At 37.1% G+C, this 11985-nt stretch overlaps 1 protein-coding gene and 1 non-coding gene across 3 annotated transcripts in view; one reads left to right on the forward strand and one right to left on the reverse strand.

Moving 5' to 3' along the window:
• The window catches only part of LOC106686612 (uncharacterized), a 28381-nt gene extending 23957 nt beyond the window's left edge, over positions 1–4424 (reverse strand). The window contains exons 1-2 of one of the 2 annotated variants that reach the window (XR_010844818.1): positions 4287–4424; positions 2724–2769 (exon numbers count right to left, since the gene is read on the reverse strand). This is a non-coding gene — a transcript (uncharacterized protein). Of the gene's footprint in view, positions 1–2717; positions 2770–4286 lie in introns of both variants that reach the window. The other variant, XR_010844817.1, reaches the window with a different exon arrangement.
• The window catches only part of LOC106686611 (ATP-binding cassette sub-family G member 4), a gene marked incomplete in the record, with an annotated part of 83336 nt that overhangs the window by 12816 nt on the left and 58535 nt on the right, over positions 1–11985 (forward strand).

The following is an 11985-nucleotide window of genomic DNA, read 5'->3' on the forward strand; positions in this document are numbered from 1 at the left end:
TCATCCTCACCTTGTGATACACTACCGCCCTACTTTCCCTCAACTCATCCTCACCTTGTGATACACTACTGTGTACCACCTTGCGATATACTACCGTCCCCACCTTGTGATGTACTACCGTCCCCACCTAGCTATACACTACCGTCCCCACCTTGCGATACACTACCGCCCGATTTTAATGTGACCCATAAAATCGCGAACGCACGTTTTGCCGTGCTACTCGTATTTGTTTCTCCCTCTTGATCCTGTCCCTAAATTTGCCCCACATTCAGGAAATTCTATACGGCAGGCCGTAAAATTGGAATCACGTGCGGAGAGCTTTCGATACAGTCAGAGTATCGATCGTGCTATCGCAACGTTCTAGAGGTTACCTCCTCCCCCAATTTTTTTAAAAGTTAAAAGTACTCCAAGGTGCTAAGATTGTGGTAAAACATTATTCAAAATTGTTATTATTCTCAAAATTCTTAAAGTACGATATTTAGAGAAATCAGGTTTCCAAAAATGTTAGGAAAACGACAGAGTCCAGAGAATACTGCCCAGGCACCCACTACCTTGCCAAATGTAGTCTAAATTGTTGCGAGAATATAGATTTTCTCTACTCCCCTTCCTAATAGGTTTTTGTTAACAGGAGCTGACCCAAAGGATGGGATCAGGAATGACTCAATCACTATCTTCACCAACAATATCTCCATGAATCACAGACCTCGTTCAGAGTTCGCCAATATCGTCACACACATACCGTCCCTATCTTAGCTCACACTTTCTGCTCAATTCAAGCAACACATTTTTCAGAGCATCATAAATATTTATAATTTGATAATCCAAATTTGTGATAATCAAAATTATCATTTGATAATTTAAATGATTCTAGTGCGCATTTTGAGGATTAATCCTATTCATTTTTTGACATGAGTGTTAAAAAGCTACAGGATTTCATTTAAGGGTTTAATATCCCATTAATTTACTAATGAAGTTCAAAATAAAAAAAATACACAAAATTATTGATGGAATATATTTAGAAGATTCAGTAAAGAATATACGTGCATATGCTACCCTCACCTACCTGCCTACCTTGCATCTGTTCGGAAATGTTTCAAAAAGAAATACTGCGAAGTGCAAAAAAGAAAACTTACTATTTTGGCATATATATACTATTTTTTGGAATATACTATTTTGCCATATATACTATTTTAGCATATATGCTATTTTTGAAATACTATTTTAGCAGTCAGTTCTCTTGAAATACTGATAATATTTAGTACTAGAGCTTGATTAAAACTAAATTTTGTTTCTAAAATCTTAGCTAATAGTCTGTACACAATATAGTATAGGTAGGCAGTCCTTAATTTAATGCCAAAATAGTCTGTACACAGTACAGTATAGGTAGGCATTCCTTACTTTAATGCTAAAATAGTCTGTACATAGTATAGTATAGCTAGGCAGTCCTTAATTTAATGCTTAAATAGTATGTATACAGTATAGTATAGGTAGGCAGTCCTTAATTTAATGCTAAAATATTGACATGCGACTTTATCGAACTGACTATAACCTCACTATTATTTGAGAATTAAGAATGATGGATATATTAAATCGATAAATGACAATTAGGAATAAGGCTGAAGACAGTTGATAAGAGAGTGGAACTTTGAACGTGGCACTCTCAACCGAGAGGAGACTCTTCACCTTCGCACTCAGATATCGAAGATATCTCACTCCTCGCTTCTCTATTGCTCAGTTCTATTCTTTATTATTATCCAATCCCGGTTCTGACACTGAGCCAGGGGTAAGTTAATTATGTCTCATTGTACATTAATTTGTTTTATCATATTTATTTAACTCATATAACGGAAATATTATAATTCATTTTTGTAAAAAATATGGTCCGTGCGAATTCACTTCGCACCCTGCTTATCGCTCCATCCTTCTAAAGCAAACAATTTATTGAGGGCGGTAATGGTAAGGTCTTTCTTACAATGTAATATATTTAATTTATTAGCTAAGCCAAAGAGATTTTAATAAATTCAGTTTCTCTCCACTTCCTTCTTCGACTCCATACCTTAGTTGACAATCTTTGACTTTCCAACTGTTAATTACCTATCATATTTCTCATTATTCGTATTGAACCTGGAAGAATATCTGTCCTCTTTATTTAATCCTTTCTGGATATTCGTATTGAATCAGGGAGAATATCTGTCCTCTTTATTTAATCCTTTCATTTCTTATACTTATCCAGTTTTTTTACAAACAATAAGAGAACATTAGTTTCATCCAAACAAAAAAATTAAAGATACTTCGGAGGACACTTTTTCGAAAAATCTGCATTTAAGCCCTTTCCGCCAATTGCAATATGGATATTAATGACTATTTAATTTTATGTTTAAATTAAAATATTATAAACTTTATCAAGTCGTTTTAGCCCTTTTTGAGGAAATAGTGAAAAGGTTTAAATTCGATGGCATTAAGTGGGACCTGTGTGAAGTCGATTTGAGTGAAAGCATCCTAGGCGATAACATAACAATCTATCTTATGCCACTTGTCTACAATTTCAATTCGTTTTTGAGCTAGGCTTTAATATTAATATCAGGGTCACAGCTGGAAAGATCACTAACAACTTGTTGATAAAATGGTTATTTTGAGGTATGCAAATCTCGAAATGTTTATTTTTTTACTTACATTTTATGAGGAATGTTTTACTGTGATTTTTATATATATCTTACCCTTACATGCATATCTCAGAATCACCAATTTTTGAGATGTTTCACTGTTGAACTGGAACAACAATATGCAATTAGAACAAGACATCGTTGTATAAACATAAACATAAAATATCCTTTTTTTATAGTATAGACAACGTATGCGTGTAAGATATCTTTCAAGTCACGTACATTGTAAGTATGGTGGTTCAGTATGTGAAGGTGAGGAGATATCATGTAACATGCTTCCACAAGCAAGTGATTCATCACACAGTTGTATAATAGCTAAAATCATTTAATGATTTGGTTAACCTTAGTTTAAACAGGATTTTTTGTTTTAGGATGTAAAGTTTAATCTTTGATAGACAACATTACATAAAAAACTAGAAACATCTGAAAATGGACATTGTAGTAGCTGCTAGTCGTAGTTTTATTTTTTTTTTTTCGAAAGTTAAATCTCCCGACAAAGTTGACAGTATTTGCTAACTCTATTATGAAATATTTTTATTTTGCCAACTGTATAATGAAATATTTTGGTTTTGCCAACTGTATAATGATATATTTTGGTTTTGCCAACTCTTTTGGATTGAACCGTTGACTACTGATCAGCTGTTGTCACAAGAATGATATTCGCTTCTATACTTTATATACCTATCGCTTCTATGCTTTATATACCTTCGATGATATCCCAATTACGTAACTTCATAGATACTGCCACAGTAAAAAATAAACTGCCGAAAAATCTCCAAGTTAGGTTGAATAAAATAAAGTAACTGGAAGAGTTAAACTACTGTAAAAGCATGAAAATAATTTGTTTGTCTCCAAAGAGCTCTAACCATTTTGATTAAACTCTGTGAATGAATGGGCAATCAAGTGCTCATTAATGAATGGGCAATCAAGTGCTCATTAATGAATGGGCAATCAATCAAGTGCTCATTAATGAATGGGCAATCAAGTGCTCATTAATGAATGGGCAATCAAGTGCTCATTAATGAATGGGCAATCAATCAAGTGCTCATTAATGAATGGGCAATCAATCAAGTGCTCATTAATGAGCTCTTAGTCCTATTGATATAGTTTAACTGGGATTCATTGACGAATTTTCGAAAAACCTCAAATGTACCTTTAATTTTGTTAATTTGAGAAAATATAGCTAATTCTCATCGTTAGCATTAATAAAAAATGGATAAATACTAAATATTAAAGAATATTATTAATAACTAAAGGAAATCCAATTCCAACTGGAAAAGACAAGACCACAAGGGATTGCAAAGGAATCTTCATGTTTACTAGGTTACTTGTTATGTAATATTATCTTAATTTGGTTATATGTTGTTATGTATTATTATCTTAACTTGGTTACATGTTGTTATATAATATTATCTTAACTTGGTTACCTGTTGTTATGTAATATTATCTTATATTCTTGGCAGGAAAAAATTAATATTGGTTATTTCTATCTCAAGAACTCTGAATATGTATTTTTATAGTAACAGATCGGGCTGGTGGGCCTTACATGGTTGATATAACTGTTACATTATATATTGAATGTACACATTATATATTACATTATATAACACTGAAAAGACTTACTAGCTTGCTCGAATAACACTGCTTTATTTCTCCTTTTAATTCCTCTTATATGTATACACTTTGCGTGTTTGTTTACGAGGGGAGTTAGAATTACGGCTGATATTGTGCCTGGCCATCCCGTAACTTCCCCTTCCAAAAAAACCTGAGATACACAAATAACAATATAATACAAAACAAAATAAAAACATAATGACAGCAATACTTCTTACAACTATTTACAGGTGTTCCTAAAACTTTAACTAAAAATGGACTTCTGGTTCCACTATTTACACTTCGTCAACACACACCTGTTCTCTACACGTACAATAAAATAAAAGGATTATAAACATAAAAAAATACTATCTTTATTTGTGCTCGGAGAAAAGGATACTCCAGTGTTCTACGGTGTTCCCGATGTGGGGAACTTCAGTTGTTCAATGTGAACATTTCTTCTCTTTTTGGGTTCATTTACACTCTCTATTGTAACTACATTGTGTTCTCTTATGACAATCACCCGGAATGGCTACTCCTAAATCCTTATTCCGATTTGTCCCCACCCGGCGGTAGACAATTGTCCCGATTTTAATCTCCCCCCTAACGTCTCTAAGGTTTAAATTCTGGCGAGCTACTCGTTTATTTTTTTCTCGCACTATCCTCTCCCTGTCGGCGCCCCCGAAGCCTAAAAAGAATTTTGCATGTATTGAATGATTATAGGCCGCCACTGCTTTTGTCATCGCTTCGTCGGGCTCTAACCCTTTATCTAACTGATAGACTCTTAAATGATCCCCAAGGGTGCAGTCTCTCTATTCCCCCTCCTCCCTTGGGGTGACCTGGCGTGTTTAGGTGCCATTCCACACCTAGCGCTCTCATATCCTCCCGGATTGCACTGTTGTCAAATTCCCTCGCTGCATCTGATGAAATCCTGCCGGGAATGCCGTAGAACGGGAACCACTGTCTCAACGCTCCTAGTACTGCCTCTGCTGATTTTTCTTTGACTAGATGGGACATTACTAAAGAAGTCCATGGCCGTTATCCATTTATAAGAAGCTGTCCATTTGACTTGAAAGCCGTGGGCGTTTCTTCCTGTATCGCTTTTGGTGGGTGCCGGTCATATTTTGTGATAAGGCACACGCCGCACGTACCTATGACCTCCTGTATAGTTTACTTCATACCCGGCCAAAAGTATCTGCGTTTCAGGGCTTGCATCTTCTCATCGAGAAGGTCGTCCATGTAGACCTGACACATGGATTCATCCAACCCGCGTAAAAATTCGTACATCAGGCGCTGGAACGTGATTGGTGCGTTTTTCAACCCAAACGGCATACGGGTGAATTCATAAGACCCCTCTCAAAAGTGAAGGCCGTTTTTCGTTGGTCCCTGGGGTGCTTTGTACTAGTACTATCCACTATTATGCCTTGTGCCTTTAGATTCTCTAATTCTTCCCGAATGTGTAGTCGAAGTGCCTGAGGATATCTTCTTTCTTTCACGTACGTAACCATACTCGCTTTAATGGGATTTCATGGACTGTCTTACCTTGACGCTTAAAGAATGTATCCGACTATTCCTCCGCTATTAACTCCCTCCAGTCACCCGTCTTGTTAACCACCCCTACTCGCGGTGTTCCTCCCCTCGCAAGTCGACAACTGAATTTTTTCTGTCCCAACCGAATATTCTGTCGGTTTCCCACATTCCTTATTCGCGCCCCCACCTTCGACAATAAATCGCATCCGATGATGATCTGATATTCGCGTGGCATATTCCCCACTATCATCATACGTGCATCATTAATTTACCTCCACCAATCCCCCATTCGCCCAGATCTATAATGACTTCCCCTTCCACGCTACAGGGACCACCCAGGGTGATTAACTTACAATGACATACCTGAACATTCGGCTGGGGTGTCCTCTCTCCGTTCCTCAGCTCCTTCAACGCTTCTCGACCCACGATGGTGTTGGAGCTCCCTGTATCGACCAAGCACCGTACTCCTCTCACTTCGATAATAGGCAGGCCGCTGCTCTCGTTTCCCACGTTGCAACTCACCATAGTGCGGCCGCCGCTCTGTGTACATTCTCCTCAGATCTCTTCAGTGGATCATCTCCTCCCGTTTGCTCTCCTCCATTCGTTTCTCGATGTGTCGACCGCCTTATCTCGCCATCCTCGACATCTGTACGTCATGCCTCTGATGCCTCTGAGATGTCGCTGCTCGATCCGTCTGGTCTATGTGACTCGCTTCTTCGCCTCACTCTCTGCAGATTAACCTCCATAGGCTCTCCGAGGTTCGCCTCTTTCCTCCGGTACATGTAGGGGCATCTTCTCGCTATGTGGCCTCGTTTCCACATTCGAAGCATCTGGTACGAGGACATTGGGCCACCAGGTAACCTGTTTTCCCACATCCGTGGCACCTCCGACCTTCCCTTCGGCCGTTATTCCTCGGCTTGGCCTGGTTCGTTCTTCTGTCGCCTGAGCCTCTTTCCCGGGCGACATCTCTCTGGTCCTTTCTCCTCCAAGGCGCTGGATTGTTCCTCAGGCGGGTATACGGCACTCTATTCCACCCCCTTCCTCAACCTCCAACCCCTTCCCGGGCGCTAGCATCTATCATATCCTGGGCACATTCTATAAATGTGCGCTCCCGTGGCAGTCCTTCTTGCTTGTTAGTTTCCTGTGCCAGCTGTACTTTCAGTATCACGTCCAGAAAGTTCGTCTTCCATTGCACCACCTCCGCGCGCTGTGTCTCCCTCATATTCTCTATGTCTAAATTGAAATGGGCAAGTAACGATGCCGCATACTATCCCTTCGACTGACTCTGCTTTATTCTCTCATGGAACATCTTCCGGAGTTCATCTTCCCCCTCCGTAAGCCTTTTTCAATCGCTCCTTGACCGCTGGCCAGGCTGTCTCTTCATCAGCTTGGATGTGATTAAGAATGACTTTTGCAAATCAATGCCGCCTTCAGCGAAATAGCATCGTTTTTATCCAGCATGGCCTCCGATACTTTGGCCTCCTTTTTATTTTTTTTATATCCCCCTCCATTGCCATTTCTGGCATACTGGGTGTGGGAACTGTGGGGTAGTGCGCTGGAATTGCGCATGCCACTGCTCCCAAAGATCACCAATATGTACTCTGGCCTCCGTTCTTTCTATGATGCGATCACCTCCTTTCAGGAAGTGGTTCAGTTTGCCAAACTCACCTGAGAAACGTTCTAGGTCTGAGATAGCCTTCCTTAAATCTTGCGACGTGGCTGTCCTCACATTTAGCTTAGCTAACATATTGACACGTGCCTGAGCTAACGTGGTCTCTGGTAGTGGGGGCATTACCGGTGCCGCAGGACCCGCTTGATTAGGCGGCGGGAAGTTCAAGACCGGCTCTCTTAACCGTGGTTGCTCGTCATTCACCATGATGGAACTACGTTAGGCGAGAGAGGAAAGAAAAACAAAATTTTGTTTTCTTTTAAACGGAAAGAAATTTAAAAAAAAAATTACCAGCTAGCGGAATTCCCGGCTTTCGGCACATAGTGCGTCAGCAAGAGCCGGGAAGAAAAAAAGGCAGTTATCTCACCCCAATTTTTGATTGCTTTAATGAAAACTAGGTATAATTACTAGGCACAATGGATGAGTCTGCCGAGTATAGGTGGGGGGAATAAAAACTGGCGGCTGTTTCAAAACCTTAAAAAAATTAATTTTTCATTCGGAGTTCTATATCTTAAAAACTAACAACAACACTAGAAAACCTAAGATAACATTATTTAAATAAGAGTAAATTTTCTGAAATATTAGCCCTAAAAGAGCTATTTACGTCCAATAGTTTTCGAGATATAGCTTTTTAAAAAGCAAAATTTCTTAAAAATCTACTGAAAGATTAGTAGTTAGTTAATTTATTTTGAGAAATCTATATTTCAGGAACTATATGACGTACAGATGTATATTAACACTCAAATTAAAGCTAGTTTAATGAACTCTCAAGAAGTTTATGATCTTTACCTTCCTAGGAATATTAGTTTTCATCATATTTGCTGAAATAAATTGATTTATAGTTGTTCGGACAATTAGTTTGATTTATGAAAAAACTTCATTTCAGAAACCATTGGACGTACAGATGTCTGCCAGCGCTCAAATTAAAGCGAGTTCAATTTACTACAAAATAGTTAATCTTTGTGGGAGTAGTAGTTTTTATGATATTTGACAAAATAAACTCATAAAATGTTAATTTCTAGTTGTTCGTATAAAATGTTGAATTTTTGAAAAAAATATATCTCTAGATTGATAAGACGCACATATGTCTGCCAACACTCAAATTAAAGGAAATTTAACTTTCTATAAAGTAGTTTAAGACACTTAGCTTCGTAGGGGTAGTAGTTTTTATGATATTCACATATGAATATAAATTTGGCAAATCATCCTTTTTCGGTCCGAATATTTTGCGTAATACTTTATTTTCGAAAACCTTAAGACGCTGTTCATCTCTTAATGTAAGAGGCCACGTCTTACATCCATAAAGAACAGTGGGAAGGATAATAGTTTTGTAAATTCTATGTTTTTCGATAGAAGGCTCGAACTAAGCAGTTTCGAAATTGAAAAATGACAAACATTTCCCGCCTTCAACCTAGCTTTTCCTCATCAATTTCGTTTTTTTAGTTACCGTAGAACCTAAATACTTATCTACCTGTTCAAATATATTTCCTCCTATATCTGTATCACCGAACTTGCTCGCGTTTCTACTGCTGACCATGTATTTTGATTTATTCGTATTTACTTCAAGACCTAGTTCCTTGCTGGAGTTTATTAGCGTGATTGTATTTAGTTCTATAGTTTCTTTGTCCTCATCCAATAATACCAAATCATCTGCTTACCCAAGCACCGGTACTTTACCATCCAAACCCTTTCCGGTATTCATCACATTTTTAATGACGTATTCTTGTGCTAGATTAAATAAGATAGGCGATAAAGAATCGCCTTGTTTTAAACCCGACCGGATCTGGAATTTCTCAGAATAATGATTACCGATCCGTAGCTTATTAAACGTTTCTGTCATGCACATCCGTACGATATTTACTAACTTCTTTGGTATTTCCTGTTCAATCAGAGTATTCTACAGCTTCTGGCGGTCAATACAATATACAATACAGGTCAATACAGGCGGTCAATACAGCTTCTGGCGGTCAATAGAATCCTAAGCTTTATGAAGCTGATCAACTACCCCGTTGTATTCCAATTTTTTCTGCATGATTTGCCGTAATGAAAAAAATTGATCAATAGTTGAACGATTTCGTCTAAAACCACATTGGTAGTCTCCGATAATTTCTTCAGTGTATTTTGTGATTCAACTTGTTAAGATTAGCGTAAATATTTTATAACATATGGAGTGAGATTCCTCGATAGTTATTACAATCTACCGTCGGGCCCTTTTTGTGAAGAGGAATACCGAGAGAGAGGTTCCTTCCATTTCTCAGGCATCTCAATTTTGTGAAGAGGAATACCGAGAGAGAGGTTCCTTCCATTTCTCAGGCATCTCAATTTCTTGGATCACCTTAATCTTGTAGGGACGTGAATTTAGGTGGTTCCATTTCTTTTTGTGAACTGGGTTTCTAGTGCGCACACACTGTCTGCATGCGTGATTTTTTCTTTTATTTTTAACAGTATTGATTTTTGGAAGCTGCCAGAAAATGTTTTCCCCTTAAATTAAAAAGGCCGTACAGTTGCCTCATGTAAACTGTTTGATGCCGACTCATTTAACGTCGTTATACTTTTCATCTTTTTTTGAGCGGTAAAGAAATTTTTTTTTAGTTGCAATTTTTCATCGACAAGAATTTTGTTCGTTTCTCAATAGTTCACTCCATTAATGAGCGATTTTCTCACTGTTTCATTGTTTGATTATTAAGGCTACGCCACCAGAGGGAGTCGAACAATTTCTGTCATTTCGTAAAATTTTGTAAGGATTTTGTGAGCCGTTCGGCCTAGCTTTTAAAGGAGTAATATCCTGGTAATACTTACCCATTTTCAAAATTTCTGTTTTTCGAAATTGATTCTTCTCATTGTAGGTCTACATCCGATTTATTTGCGGTAATTGTTTCCATGAATGCATGAAAAAAACAAAAATATATCATAGGCTGCACACACGCTAGAATAGCACCGCACTCTTTGTAGTCAGAGGCGAAACTGTTTTATTATCTTGTATTTGTTTTAAAAATGTTCAACACGATTCCATTTTTATAACCGTTTCATCATCAATTAATAATCATATCGTCTGTATGCATATCACCTGTATAAACGTATCACCATCAATTAATAATTATATCGTCTGTATACATATCACCTATGCAAACGTATCACCATCAATTAATAATCATATCATCTGTATACATATCACCTGTATAAACGTATTACCTTCAATTAATAATTATATCGTCTGTACACATATCACCTGTGTAAACGTATCACCATGAATTAATAATCATATCGTCAGTATACATATGACCTGTGTAAACGTATCACCATCAATTAATAATCATATCGTCTGTATGCATATCATCTGTATACATATCATCTGTATACATATCTGTATACATATCATATAGTGTATGTTATGTACAACCCCGACAGATCCTATTTATGAAAAAATGGTAAGTATTATGAAAATTAGCGTCCTGTAAATGGGGCCTCAAAATGAGCCGTTGCATTTTTGTGGCGCTATTACCCTCATCCAATAACGGTAAGTTTATAATCAATATCTAGAAATTATTAAATTATTTATTGAAAAACTTTTATTTTAAATACTTGGGTTCTTTGCTGTTTAAGGTTTAGTTACGTTACGTTAACTATCATCTCTTTCTTTACAAATAAATTCCAATTTCATTTATTTACATTATTTGAAACTAATCTTAAAATTTTATTTCGCTTTAGGTTTTGTTTTTCTAAAATCTAGAATAATTTTTTATTAGTCCTAAATGTTCGTATTCAGATTCGAAATAAGACAGAAAGCCGGGAGCGGATTATACTGGTACTAATGAATAAGGAAGATTCCTTCGCAACTAATGATCCTGGTAGAAAGCGGTTGTTGTGTGCTGCCCAAGGATAGTGTGCTGTCCTGCCAACCTAACTTCTCACTCCAATACATCTACTTAGTGTTACCTTTGTGGAAGCTCCTGCTAGCTCTTGATAGTAACTCTAATTGCTTAATGCTTTTGCAGTTGACATTTTAAACTGGACTAAGTTGAGAATGTTTAGCAAAATGTGTAAATGATAATCATTAAAAGATAGATTAAAGAAAAAATTAAATAGTATAAGAAACGTTAAATGGCTAAATGTAAATTAAATAAGTTGAAACAATATTTCTTTTGATTTGGCTCAACAATATATTATATAATAGAAATTGGGTATCTGTGGTAATGTTAAGAAAGCATTCTTGTGACACCTATCGAACTAACGAACTAGTTCTTGATATCGAACTAACTATTCCAAAGAATTCAATAAATTTCGATTGGTTTCCCAAAGAATTAAATAACTTTCGATCTAATTCACAATGAACTGAATGAATCACTCCCGAACAAAAAGCTTAGTGTGTACCCCCGCTTTCCTTTTTATTGTTATGTCTTATCATGCCTTCATTATCTTCTACCTGCGAGGCCAAAGATTTAATCTTTAACTTGAATGTTACTGTAATATAATTCACGTAAATTCTCTCTCTCTCTCTCTCTCTCTCTCTCTCTCTCTCTCTCTCTCTCT

Source organism: Halyomorpha halys, unplaced genomic scaffold, assembly GCF_000696795.3.
Source record: "Halyomorpha halys isolate HHAL.00 unplaced genomic scaffold, Hhal_1.1 Scaffold848.1, whole genome shotgun sequence".
NCBI classification, from domain to species: Eukaryota; Metazoa; Arthropoda; class Insecta; order Hemiptera; family Pentatomidae; genus Halyomorpha; species Halyomorpha halys.